Below are 15,102 nucleotides of genomic sequence, written 5' to 3'. Positions count from 1 at the left end.
TAACTACTAGTTATTAGTTTGAGTGAAGCACACACAATCTTGACTTTCTTAAAGTCAAAGTTGTGAGTTCTTCACCTTGTAAAGAACTTTGTTATATTTCATCTTACAATCCATACATGTCATAAGAAAACCATACTTTCCTTTAATGCTTGCCTTGAATGTGTACATAAGTGTATGTATACAAGGAGTGCTTGACTAGGAGAAAAGTGTTGTTCTTTTGTTGCATTTTCTCTCTTTATAGGGGTGCCAATTCTGAGTTTTGCACCTCTCTCGCTATCTTTCTTCTTGCAATTTGGTGCTTGAATTAAGGACATATAAGTTGAATCTCCTTTAAGGCTTATTTGGTATAAGTTTTAATTTCTTAAGAACAACTTATATACAACTAAAGATTGGCATCTTGAAGTGGTTTACTCTTATTTGGCGGATACTTCTAGAAAAGCTCTATTTTGAGTCTTTTCCATCTTAATCAACTTCCAACCTCCCAAGAGGAATCAAAGTCTTCAAACGTTGTAGCTCTTTATTTCTATGGTTGAGTTAATCTTTCCATGCTTTGCAAAATGATCCTAGGTAGGTTAAAAAGAGTTTTTAGTTAATTCTAATTTTAAAGCTTCCATTGCTATTTTTAGCGCTTTTGGGAAAACAGTTTTGAATAAAACCCAACAAGAATAACTCAACTACCATGCCTCCCATGAATAGTAGTAATCCAACCTTCAAATCGCAAACCGAAAGATTCTATTTGATTCTGAAGTTTTCCATTCGGCCATGGTGCTTGCCTTGAAGCAATTTGTATTTTCCTTGTGTTTGTTGCCCACAAAGCCTTCAAAGTTTATCAAATGGCCGGTAAAATTGAATTTCTCAACAGTGAACTCAAAGAAGAAGTTTATCTCCAACAGTCGCGTAGGTTTGTTAATCTTGCTTTTCCAAATTACTGTTACAAACTCCAAAAAGTTGTATATGTTCTTAAACAAGCTCCTCGGGCCTGGTATGAAACTCTAACATCTTTTATTAAGCGTTCATGTTTTGAAATAGGAATAATAGATCCCACCTTGTTCATAACATCAAATGGAAAGCATCTCATGTTTGTCCACATTTACGTTGATGATATCATATATGGTTCGATCAATCAAACAATGGTTGAAGATTTTGCAAATCTTATGATTTGTAAGTTCTAAAGGAGTATGAACCGAGAATTATGTTTTTTTCTTGGATTGCAAGTCAAGCAGACGAACCGAGCCATTTTTATCCATCAGGAAAAATATGTTTATGAACTTATGAAAAAAATACTTAATGGACTTATGTGTCTCTGCCAATGTTCCTATGTGATTCGGACACAAGATCTCTTCTAATCTGATTGGTGAACCTGTTTATTAGAAGAAATATCAATGCATGATAAGATCACGACTCTATCTTACAAGTCGACCATATATCGTGTTTTCAACCTACTTACCGTGAAACAAATTTTCTGATATCTTCACGGTACAAAGAGCCTAGGAATATGGTATCCTACTAATAATGGTTTCTCACTTCAAGCTTATACAGACTCAAATTATCGAGGGTTACAACTTGATCGAAAAATTACATCTGGAGGATATCAATTCCTCGGTGGTAGATTGGTGAGCTTATCATCCAAGAAAAAGAAGTGTGTTGCTCTTTCAACATTCGAAACAGAATACATTGTTGTTGCAAATTGAACCTCACAAGTTCTCTGGATAAAGTCCTATTTATTGGACTATGGTTTCCGATTTAAGCAAATTCCCATCTACTGTGATTCTTCAAGTGCAATCTCCATCTCTCAAAATTCAATTCTGCACTCAATAACCAAGCACATAGATATTCGGTACCATTTGATTAAAGATCATGTCTTAAATGGTATCATCAAACTTATTTTTTGTTCCATCTCACGATCAAGTTGTTGATGTCTTTACTAAGACATTAGAAGAGGCCAAATTCCATGGTTTCTCGAACAAAATTGAAATGTTGCTTTGTGGTCTTTAATTCTTCAATGAAATTTGCAATCTTTAATGATCCCTTCCGATATTTAAATCAATCAGAGTTCGATCTGTTTCTCACAGTAGAAATATATTATCTCTTATTACAAATAAGGATCATTTTCATCTCTTTTTGTCTAACCTTTCCCTCTATTTTAGTGTTTTAACGAATCCTATAATCTAGTCTATCTCTATCCTAGTTTTTTTGCATCCAACGAATTCAGGAGCACATCTTTAACCTACATTCTATTTATCCAAATTTTCATAACCGATCAAATTCTACCAATTATTGGACCCATGTCACACTAACTATTAAAATGTCTACTTCAGAACTCCAGTCTGACACGGTATGAACTTCTCTTGTTACCAGTTCACTTGACGATTGTTCCTACAATATCAGATGACCTCATGTCTCTCTGTTTTTATTAATCCAACATCTAAGATATTCAATGCTTCATATTATGTAACACCCGTCAAACTTAGGTCAAAAATAAATTGTTCAAAAATCTCAATTGGTTTAGATAAAGTGGTAGAGATCATAACTAGGTTTCCAAAAATATAAAGAACACTGAAATCCGAGTTATAACAAAGAAGTTATGACCGATCGAAGATCCGCGGCAATACCGGTAAAACACTGTTAAGCGTCAAACACAAAATTTCAATAAAATGCTTATTATCCTTAGGTATCTAAATGAAAGTCGTAGATATCATTAAACCGTAAACGTACATAAAAAGAATGTCCAAATCTGACTTCGTATGAGGAAGTTATGATTATCCTAAGTTTCAGATATAGCAGTAAACAGCTAAAAACTCGAAATAGAGATCGAGCAACTTTTAGCCAACGCAACCTAAACGAGAATCGAAGATCTCGTAAATAGTAGTAAAACGGTAAAAAGACAGACGAAAACGGACGTCGGATGAAGAAGTTATGTATTTTTAACGGACTTTTCCAGTCCCGGCCTGTTAAAAATATAATATTAAAAATAAATTCAAAATTAGCCGACGCAGTCTAAACAAAAGTTGTAGAGCATAATCTCACCTACGCATGGATATAAAGAACGTCAAAATCGGAAATCGTATGCAAGAGATATGAATTTCTGAAGTTCGAGACACGAATTCCCACCCTGTCAGAGGACTCACGACGTGAGCCAGGGATGGATAGGATTCCAGCGTTGGGCTGTCAGAAGTCGAGTCAGCGGATGGATAAGAACCAAGTTCACGACGTGAACATCTTCATGTTCATGACGTGAACTCCAAAATCTCTCCCTATAAATAGAAATCGAAGGTCTCGGGTTTAGGCTGCTCAACTCTACTTCCCTTTCCACTTTTACTCTGTGTTAAGCATCCCGAGACTACCCCGAAGCCCCGGTTACGTGTCAAAGCCCTGACGGAATCCCGAAGTCCCAAAGTTCCCGAGATTTCTGAGAAATCGACTTCTTTCCGGTCGAAGTGCTGCCCGAGCAAAGTATCGTTTTCATCAAAATCGTCACTTCTACCAAGTGAGTTCATACCCCTATCACTACACTTTCAAATGCTTTTAAATGCTTTTAAACACTTTTAAGGGGGGGAATACAAGTAAACACGCGGTTAAACTCGTGTGAAAACATCAATCTTTTGCTATACTTTTCATCCTATTGTTATAACTATCATATGAAGTTGTTAACATGCAAAACATCACACATCACAACTTTACCCTCATGGGATACAATATGTTTTATAAATAGAAATATGTTTTATTCATATGTTTGCATACTACATCATACCAAGGGTAACCTTTTCAACTATAACATTACTGTTGAGTATTTGAGATATTGAAACTGATATGGCATATTTGGTTATTTAGGGAAGCCTTTTTAGGGTTAATCATTTTATGATTCCCCACGATGCCTTTACAGTAGAAGTTCTTAATCGAGCTCTTCTAAGGCATTGGTTTTATATTAGGCATTTATTTTATATTTATGGTAGATATTTATTGTTCCCTATAAATAATCATTAGGTTTACTTTTGGTGTAAGCTTTTGACCAGATTAGGGTTTTCTCTGTACGTTCATCTCATAATCAATACAAGAAAAACCTTTATCAGATTACTTGCATATGTTGGTGATTGATTCTTGATTATTCTTGATATTCCGCATTCGTCATCTCGGATTTATTCCCAATAATTGGTATCAGAGCGGGTTCTTGTAGATCTCAGTGATTTTTGCAAGAATCGATTTTGTTTATGGCGATATTTTATCATGAATCTCACCTTGTTCTTCAAGTTTTGTAAGTTTTTTTGAAAAGAAAAAGTCTTTACCTCGTTTTTATTGAAAAATCTTGTTCAGATCTGTTATCTTCTACTCATTATTTCATCTGATTTGTTCTTGAATCGTGTTCTGGAAGAGAGTTAGAAGAAAATTTTCGTGTTTATTTGAATTTTCGTGTTCAGATCTGTTTTCTCTCACTAAAAACCCTTTCAGATCCTTTTTCTCTCTCTAGAATCTTTATCAGATCTATTTTCTCTCTCTTCAAGTTCTATCATTTGTTGAAGATCTAATGGATCTTTTATTCTGTAACTCCATTTTAAAACTTGGATTAAAGGTCACTAAACCAATCTATGGTGTAAACAAATCAACTTTGTTTCATGTTCTTGGTGATTCTACGTTGAGGAATGTTACTGAGTTATATAATTCTTTTGTTAATAAGAAAATAAATCATTACTCACGGGTTGATGAACGTGAATTGCAAAAGAATGAGAGAATAGTAGAACAATTTTGTGTTATCTATGAACATTTAGATCGGGAACATAAACAGATGTTGAAGATAAAAAGGGCTGAAAAAGAAAAAGAAGAAGTTCATGTTGTTCTTCAAGTTTCTGAAGAAAAAGTGACTCTAGATGTTCTTGTTGAGGGGGAGTCAAGTGGTTCATGTTTTTCAGAAGAGTTACATTCCGAATCAGGTACTTCAGAAGATGAATCTCAAAGAAATTCATCTGAAATCGTGAAAGTGAAGACATTCTGTTCTATTGGAACTCAAACAGATGATTCTTTATGTTCTGATGATATCTTTGAAGGAATGATTCCTTACAGAAAGCCAATTCTTCAAGAAATTCAGATTTACCAAACTCCAAAAGTTTGTGTGTCAAAATCTTCAAATGTTCAGATTCAGAAAGAAGAAAAAGATGTTCAGATCCGAAATTTGTTTCTGAAGCCTAGAAATAAGAAAAGGAGGAAGAAGAGAAAGAACAAGAGTAAAATGAAGAAAGTGTTGATGCCCAAAGTACAAGTACCCAATGCTTGTGGAAAAGTTCAGAAAGCTGAAGTCAAGAATGTTCAAAGAAAGTTCCATTCACATTTTTCTTCAGATGAATATAGTAAAAGTTGGAGAAAAGAAAAAAGAGTATTTGGTTGGTTCAATGAAGTTTTTGGAAATTTTTGTTTTCCAACTAAAAAGAGGGTATTATTTTCAGAAGATGATAGATTTTCTTCAAATAAGTGGGTGTGCAAGAAACCAACTTCAATGTTGAACCTTAAATGGGTACCAAAAGTCCCATAAAAGTTTTGTCCTTAAAAAAAAGAAAAAAAAAACGAAAATGGGGACAAAATCTTGGTGAAATCTGGTGGATTTGGTTTAAAGATATGATATTGTGTTGAAGAAATCAAATTTATTGTTTTTTTTGTGTTGGAATTGACAAAAGGCTGAAAAGGTTGAAAAAGAGGTGAAAAGTGTCATTTTTCTGCAAAAAGAAAGCTGTCTTCTGACACTTTTCTGCTTAAAGGGTACAAGCTGACAGTTCTCTGCAATCAGGAGGGTCAGATTCGCATTTATGCAAATATTGGAGTTAGATTCGGGGTTATTGACAAAAATTGTTGAGTTTCGGTGTTAAGGGCGAAATTAGTCATTTTATTAAAATACAAGGGATGTTTTCCGGGCATTTGGCCATTTAATTGTATCTCGTTCCTGTGTTCATTTCTTGAAACGGAGATAACGAACAGCGTATAAGCCAAAATAGTGAAGCGAATGTCAGGCAGCAAAAGTCATAGAAGCGAACTTGGGTTCGCTTTTTGGGTGTGCAATCAACAGAACGAACTCACAAGCATACAAACGAACTCAGGTCAAGAAGCGAAAGTCTCGTTTTTTGCAGTGGAACTGTCAAACAAGAAGCGAAAGTGAAGAAGCGCCTTGCAAAAATTGGAACCGAAATAGACCGAACGTTCGGTCTATTTCGCTTTAGGTATGTATTTGAAGCGAGCGTCATGAATAAGAACTGAACTCACAAGAACCGAACCCGAACCTATTGTTCATAGTCGAACGTTCGGTTAATTTCGCTTTGGGTATGAAATTGAAGCGAACCTTTATTTGGATTTGAAGCGAACCTGCTTTCGGTCCTTGATCAACTTTCGGTCCTTGATTAGATTTCGGTCCTTGATCAGCCTTCGGTCCTTGATTAGCTTTCGGTCCTTGATTAACTGATTCGGAGCGAAAGTCACAGTCGACCCTGAAGGTTCCAATCGATTGGCAAATGGGTGTCGGAACTTTTGTGTATCGGCATCATCTGTAAATGAAGGTTCATATTATTTTGGAACCACAATTGGATCTTGAAGCTTCATTCAGAAATCGAACAGAAGAATGTGTTTCTAGTAATCGGACATGATCGACCAATTTCCATCGAAATTGTATTTGGAATCGATATTACCTTTAAACGCTGTATTCAGAAATCGAAATGTTACGATCGACATTTTATTTCAGCCTCATACTCTGAAAAGGAAATCGGAACATCGCATTCAAAATTGGAATTACATGTGTTCGGAACTTGACATGGTAATTGGAATTTCACAGCATTAGGAGATTAATTTTGTTGGGAATCGGCATTTGTGGAATCGTAATCTGCCTTTGACTTTCAAGAGCCAACCAATGCGTTTCTCTGCAATTTATTTTGGAGAAGATGACTCATGTTACACTATCGGTCCCTGAAACTTCAACTATTTTACAGTTTCGGTCCCCTACAAATTGGCAGCTTCCATTTACTTTCACAAGTCAAACGCGCGTTAATCTGATTCAATGAAGATGATGGGTAAATTTACATTTCCTGTCCCCGAAGTTTGCGTGGCTTGACTGATTTATCCCCATATCCCAATATTTCACAATATTTTTGGGATTTTACCACTTTTATCCCTTTTTCCAAAAGATTTTCACTTCTTATCCTTTTTCTTTGGTCTTATTCTTTTTAAACCCTTCTAAAATAATTGCTTCTTATTCTATTCTTTTGTCTAAATTTAATAATCGAAAAATACAAAATTATTTTTTTGTTATTTTTCCAGTTTTAATTTTTGAAGATTGGGTTTATTCTAAAGGGATTTATTTCATCAAATCTGACAGGTTTTGAAGATTGTTGGCGATTCTTCTTAACTTTCCGGATTCTCTCCATGGTATTTGTTGAAGATTCAAGGGGGAGTGATGATTATTCAAGGGGGAGTTCGTATTTGGAAGATTAATTCTATTTCTCTCGCTTTGAAGACCCCATGTGCTGATGAGTATCACAATTTAGGGGGAGAAATGCCAAGAAGATCGGAAATCGTAATCTTCATCAGTTTCAACATCTAGGGGGAGATTGTTGAGTATTTGAGATATTGAAACTGATATGGCATATTTGGTTATTTAGGGAAGCCTTTTTAGGGTTAATCATTTTATGATTCCCTACGATGCCTTTACAGTAGAAGTTCTTAATCGAGCTCTTCTAAGGCATTGGTTTTATATTAGGCATTTATTTTATATTTATGGTAGATATTTATTGTTCCCTATAAATAATCATTAGGTTTACTTTTGGTGTAAGCTTTTGACCAGATTAGGGTTTTCTCTGTACGTTCATCTCATAATTAATACAAGAAAAACCTTTATCAGATTACTTGCATATGTTGGTGATTGATTCTTGATTATTCTTGATATTCCGCATTCGTCATCTCGGATTTATTCCCAATAATTATGTTTATACAAAGAAAATACATATCGTTATTATGCCTTTATCAATACTGTAGAAAGGGTAATCATTTTAGACATAAACATATACATTTCAAAATACATGACTTAACTGAGAATATGTGAGTCATTCGTCTTCATCGTACTTATCAAGGTATACAAGAAAGCCCTGTTTTATAACCAGAGTCTCCACCCGGAGAACGTGATAAGTGTGTATAGATCTATACGGGACTGATGATTCCGCACCCTGACTGTTAGCTACAGTCCACGGGGTGACAAATATCATAACATTTCGACGCTTGGAGAACGTCGATGCAGGCAAATTCATCTTAGTACGGTTATGAAAACTCACAGGATAGACAATTACTATGGTATTATGTTTTTGCGGGAAAAGTAATATTACAGTTATTTTTACGTGAAAATACAAACTTCTTATAGTTTTGTTTACTAATAAAACTATACATCATTATTTTAAGTATGACATATTTACTTACAAGTTACAGTCTTGGGCATTTAAGACTACTCCTCACTTTTAGGAAAATATAGGTTTTTCCTGGTTCGATACATTCCTTTCATACAAACAATGATTCATAACTCTTTTTATAAGAAAATATCAGATTTTCTAGAAAACAAACGTAAACTTTCGAATGGCATACATCTACAAAAATATCTACTTATGAACTCACCAACTTAATTGCTGACACTTTTTCTTTGAAATAACTTGTATTCTCAGGGAATCGTTAAACACCAGGTTAGCAACTACTTTTGGGGACTAATGCTCTGGCGTTAGTAACATCTTTTGGAGCATCATATTGTATTTGACTTTTGAAATATGTAACACAACAATCATGTAAACTTTTCAAATATATATTATGGTGGTGTGTACTTTCTTTACTATTCAATTGTTGTGATACTGTACATGACGTCCTCCACCCTCGAATGTTTCCGCCGTTCAGGTTTGGGGGTGTGACATATTACCTCTAATATCTATTTAAAAAATCTTTAATATTTCTCTAATTAATATCATGTATCTGAGAATGGTTTTGTTTCCATGAAGTATCTTATGTCATGTTTTCTCTTTTCTCTAGGATCTTCTGAAACCGATGTTGTCATTAGAGAATAAAAGATTTTAAGGCATTTATTCATCGTTTTTCTCTCAAAATGGTCAAATTAATTTCTAACGGTTAAATGTTTTTAATCTTTTAAAATCCCGATAAAAGAATGTGTTTTACACACAATTTAATAAAATAATGAGCTTTTCTCTGTAACTGAACCGTCAACTTCTCCTCATTAAGCGTGACTAATTTAAATCATTTTGGGTTTTTACATTGATAAGATAAGGTAATTAAGTACCTTTCATTTAATGTAACTCATTTTCCATTTAGGTGGCATCATTATATCACTGACCCGACCCATAAAATCCCCTTATTTAATTGATTTTGAAATATAGAATTCCATCTTTACGCTTTCATATTGCAAAACCTAAAATTCTCTATGTCCTCTCATTTCTCTCAGTCTCCCAAAAACTCCACTGCAATGGCTCCCAAATCTTCAAAGGCTAAGAAATCATCCAAAGATTCTGCTAAATCCTCATCCACAAAGAAGATTCTCACGGGCACTACCTAACTCTTTGCTCTCAATCCAAATGACTTCGATAAATCGGTTAGGGTTATGATCAAGTTCATGTGAATCCATACCATTCACGTCCCTCTTAGCAAAATTCATAACCTTGTATTTCCTTTAATACTTCTGGAACTTGCATACACAAGGCTTCAGGTTAAGGTTGAAACCATTAAAGTGATGATCATAGAAGATCGTGTTGCAACCGTCACCAGATCCATGTTCTTAAGGGCAGTTAGGGTTGAAGAGAACCCAAAAGATTTTGTTGCAACTTTCAATAAAAATCGTTACAGACCAATTTCAGGATTTTCTCAATGAAATTTGGTTCAAAGGAACATAGTCTGCAAAAGACTATAAGAAATATGTAGTTCCTGGATTAAGGGTCGTCTTACTGCACATCATCATGAAGGGGTTATCTGGCGAACATGGAAGATCTGACTCCATGATCAAAGAATGGTTGAATCTTACCTACAACAACTGATTTTGAGCTCTCGCTTTGCAACAACTGTATTTCGATCTAAACATTCCGATCAACACATCCGAGGACGAGGTATATTTTCCTTTTAAAATTGTTCAAATTTATCGGATTCCAAATCAATCGGATTTTAGGTCCATTCGACATTTACCCGAACATATGCTTTTTGTTCACCCTTTCGACTCTCCTTTTAAATTAAAGAACTTAGCCGATACGGATCTGGCTATCCCGTCGGTTCTTGCTCTGTCAGCGACTAAATCTCCCCCAGAAGGAGAGAAACAATTTCCTCAAGTGGTTGGAAGAAGCAATTGAGAAAGAAAATCAAGAAGCGCCATGCTAAAGCCCTTCCGAAAGACAAACCCATAAAGAGGCCTAAAACTAATAAATTATCTCAAAAGAATTCAAAGATTGGTGTTCGACCTGAATCTGATTCATTACCACCACCACCACCAAGCCACTCTTCCGATGTACCCATTGGAGCTTCAAAATCACAGGCACACACACACACAGAGAGGGAGTCTCCACATAATCCACCCATGTCCTGTCAAAAAGATGGTGTGTGTGTGTGATGAACATAGCTCCTTGAAGCCCTTCGAGCAGACTCGTGAGTCGAGTTGCATCCAATTATTCATTCTACACAATCACGACCTACAAAACTTGTCAGGAGTCCCAGGAGATTTGATATTGAGCTATTCCCTTCAGTGGCAGTTTCCATAATCGAAACAAGATCCACCATTGATCAAGGACTTGCGGGTGCTACTAATGTACCATTTTTAGATTCAATGGTTCTCATGCTAAAGACCACATATCCTCAAGCAAAGTTGGAGGACATCCACAATTTCATTCAGAAGATGAAGGAGCATCAACATGAAATCTTCCTTCAAGAAAAAGTTGTCGATGATTTACTCAATGATGATCTTGATCTGGAAGCAAGCACTGTTTTGGGAGTGGTGGTGTGGACTTGGAAACAGAGAATGGCGAAGAGAAAGAGAAATATAAAAAGACTAAAAAAAGGAAAACCAACATCAATTTTTGGTTATGATGGAGATTTAAATCAGGATGAAGACGACGTTGTTGAGGAATTGGTGTTTAAAGCAGATGACACCAAAATGTTGAATGTTCAAAGGCTAGCCAGTTTGTCGAAATCTTACAAGCCTCATCCTCCAAGCCACAAATGGATATTGATCTTCAATCTTCATCGGATGAGATTAAGGAAACTTTGATTGATGGCTCCTCATAAAATGGTAGTGATGATGGAGAATAAGAGAATGATGATAAAAGCGAGGAAGAATCTGAGTTGGACACTGGTTCTTCGGATGAGGTCACCATTGATCCATCCAATTTCATCAATGTCAAAGAAAAAGTTGAATCGGTTAGAGTCAAGGTTGAATCTCTTGACAGAAAAATGGATCTAGTGCTTAAAACACTTACAAATATCAAGTATTCCACTCCATCCATCCAAGATCAAGAAAAGCAGTTGGATGATCTTATCTCTTTGAGATTGAAGAGTATTATGGAGGAGTGCAGTTCTCACTTTGATGAGACCCTAAACCATCACATGGAACTACTAGAGTAGATGTTGAAAATTCATACTGATAGGGTCAATGCTACCAATGAACTCATCAAACAGACCCACATTTGACATGAGAAACGGATCCAAAGACTGTAGAATGAAATTTGAGCTAAGGATGGTATGAATCTGGTTCTTTAATAGGTGCTCATTCGAACTATTCAATACCCATCCTAGCATGATATGCGCAATTAGGATGCTAAAAAAAAATTAAAGTATATAAGCTTTTTGCTTTTAATATCAAATCTTTTCAAAAATAGTATTTCATGATGCACATATAGTTCACATTGCAATGAAGTCTTATATATAATATCATATAATTAAAACCAAGTGAAAAATCATCAAACAAAATAAAATAAGGTAAGGAATGTATGTTTCCTGGTAACTTGCCTAAAAGTTTAGCAAAACAACACTCATTTTCAAACGTCGAATCCTCTCAGGTATTTCAAGATACTCATAATGATATTCCTAAATAATATATAGGCTTAAATATTAGTTAAAGCCTCAAACTAAATTTTGAAGCCTATTTGAGTTTTATAATTCCCAAAGTTAAAGTTGGGGTTTTTTTCGTCCCTTTTAAGTATCACTATTAACCTAATAATTTGTTAACCGGCCTAATCTCAAATAAGAGGCATTGGTTAAAATGATTATTTTAAGAAAAAATCATTATTTTTCTATATTTTATTCATATTTATCCTTCTATTCCTATTCATATAAGATAATGACATGCTTAATTCGGTATTTCTTTATCTTAATTATATTTCTTAATTTTGACATTTGTCTTGATCAAATAATAAATAGGAACAAAAAAATAAAAATATATTTGAATTCCCTTATTTTAAAACTTCATCTTTTTCTAAAGAAAATAAAAAAAAATTAGTTAGTAAATCAAAATTTTGTTGACCTAATGGATCTTGCCGCTAAACTAAAATTCAATTAGCCTAACGATTTGTTAGTAGCTTGATCTCTAATCCAAAAGATTTATCTCAAATAAATAAAAAGATAGTCCAATTGAACCAAGTCCAAACAACCACTTAGCCTACCAAAACTAAATTAAATTAGCCCAAATGATTTAACCTAAATTAAATTAGAAGAAACGTCAAAATCAGAATACCTTGTGTAGCATTCTCCAATCCGACATCACCTTCTTCTCTAGCTGGTGCTCTGCTTTTTTTTCCGGCGACCATGCCCTTCTCCGTCGAAGTCTTTCTCTCTCCGTCGGCGCCTCCTTTTTCCAACGACTGTGGAACAGCCAAGACCTTGAACTAAATTTCTCGATCAATGATTGGACCACCTTACTAGCAGTAACCTTTTGACATATATAAAGTTACTGTGATTCTAGTCGCTTCAAACTTGTTTTTAATCCATGGATCCAATTACTACTACCGACATTAAAACATTGAGATGTTCATTAGATAGATTATAGGTTAGCTTGTCCTTCCGAATCTCTTGTAACTTAGTTTGATGTTTGCAAATTTGATCCGGTAACTTCCAACTCCTGCATCAATTTCGATGAGAGAACTCTTCCAACTTTTCAGATCTCTCGTTCCTTTTCTCTTCCATAATGGGCTCAATGCATTCCTCAATTGGTTGCTTCTAATTGCAGAAGTAAACACTCCTTCTCGAACCTAGCCAGCCTTCCTACTGATCTTTCCGTTGATTCACATCTCGCCATGAAGCTCAGATTAGATTCACACTCTCCACTCATGAATCATGACCTGTATTTTGTTATCTTTTCACCTCATTTTTCTCTCTTGATTCTTCGATCTATCTCTAGATTTTCTCTCTCCACTATACTTTCTCCCTCCCGCGATTTGTTGCCGAAGACGTTCATATGGAATGGGAGCACATATTATAACTCTTACTAAAAACCGTAACTCTTACCGAAAAATGTGAGGTATTCAAAAAAAATTTGGATACCGTCCAAAAAAATTTCAAGAAATGTCTAAATTCAAGGTGTTTTTAAGTTTTTGGTGGCCGATACACTTGAAAAGTCAATTTTATCCATTTCATTTTTTTTTCTATTTTCTTTATTCATTTTGGTATTTAAATAATTAAAAAATAAAATATCAACCAACTCTCTCTCTCTCGATACATCAGAGAAAAAACATCCCCATCCCCGTTTTTCTTCTTCCCCTGTTGTCATCTACCCCATCTCCATCTTTTCTTTGTGTAATCCCAACAACCAAGAGAAAGAAGGTACATCATACACCGATCATATTCTCTTCATCCCCTTATCTTTGACTCGTCTGAGACCAGTTATGTGTGGGTTTGTATGGATTCTTGAAGAACAGACAACCTAATCTTGAAATCTGATTCACAGAATGTATGGTGGTTGTTGTGTTGATGTTGATGAAGACAATTATCGTCATCGCCAAATCTCGATCTTCAGACCACCATTGTCGAGTATATGTTTATCCTACCTGCAAATCATTATTCCTAAAACGGGAGTTTGAGACCCACTTACCCACCTGCAATTTTTTCTCGTCGGACATCAAATTCGAGACCCATCTGTAATTTTTTTTCTTGCCGAAAAATCGTAGTCGGCACCCATTACGTAATGTTCAGATGTTGGAGACATCTAGTTATTTTCAAGCTAGTATTTCAAAGCCACACCCCCAACAACTACCTTTACCTCCTTTTCTGTGAGGGATGATAACGAGGAAGAAAATCTGGTGGTGGATGTGGAAGCTACGGTGGAAGCTGGAGTGGCAGGATGGTGAGAATGGTGATGATTTAAGGTGAAACGACGATGATAAGATGAAACGACGATGAACAGGAAAATGGGTCGGAGATGAAGAGATGGGGTCTCAACGATTTTTTTTTCTTAACTCACCAAAATTAAAATCTATGTAATCTGATGTTGCAGTTCTGATTTGTTTATTTGTGGATATTTGTTTTGAATCCTGCGTGGTTTTACAAATCTTGAAAATCCAACTTAGTTTGCTCATGAGTATGAATTTGGGTATATATATATATATATATATATATATATAGAGAGAGAGAGAGAGAGAGGGGGTTGGGTGAGATTTTAGTTTTTATTTTTTATTTTTAATTATTTAAATATCAAAATAAATAAAGAAAATAGAAAAAAGAAATGCAAATGATAAAATCAACTTTTCAAGTGTATCAGTGATCAAAAACCTTGATTTTAGACCTTCCATGTTGAAAACTTTTTGGATCCTATTTAAAAAATTTTGAATACCATAAGAACCAATATTGCAGTTTTGTCCACTATTAAACTTGCTTTAATTTTATTAAAATTTGACCCTCATCTTTCTATGTATACATTTTAGTCTTTTGAATACCATAGGAACCAATATTGCAGTTTTATCCACAATTAAACTTGCTTTAATTTTATTAAAATTTGACCCTCATCTTTCTATGTATACATTTTAGTCTTTGCACAAGATACCTTACATAGGTAGAAATTACAAAATTGTCCATACTCTTTTAACGAGTTATGAATTACCACTAAATAACTTTGATATAAGC

Source organism: Lactuca virosa, chromosome 4, assembly GCF_052849685.1.
Source record: "Lactuca virosa cultivar CGN04683 chromosome 4, Lactuca_virosa_CGN04683_v6, whole genome shotgun sequence".
Lineage (NCBI taxonomy): Eukaryota > Viridiplantae > Streptophyta > Magnoliopsida > Asterales > Asteraceae > Lactuca > Lactuca virosa.
Note: the sequence above shows the minus strand (reverse complement) of the source record.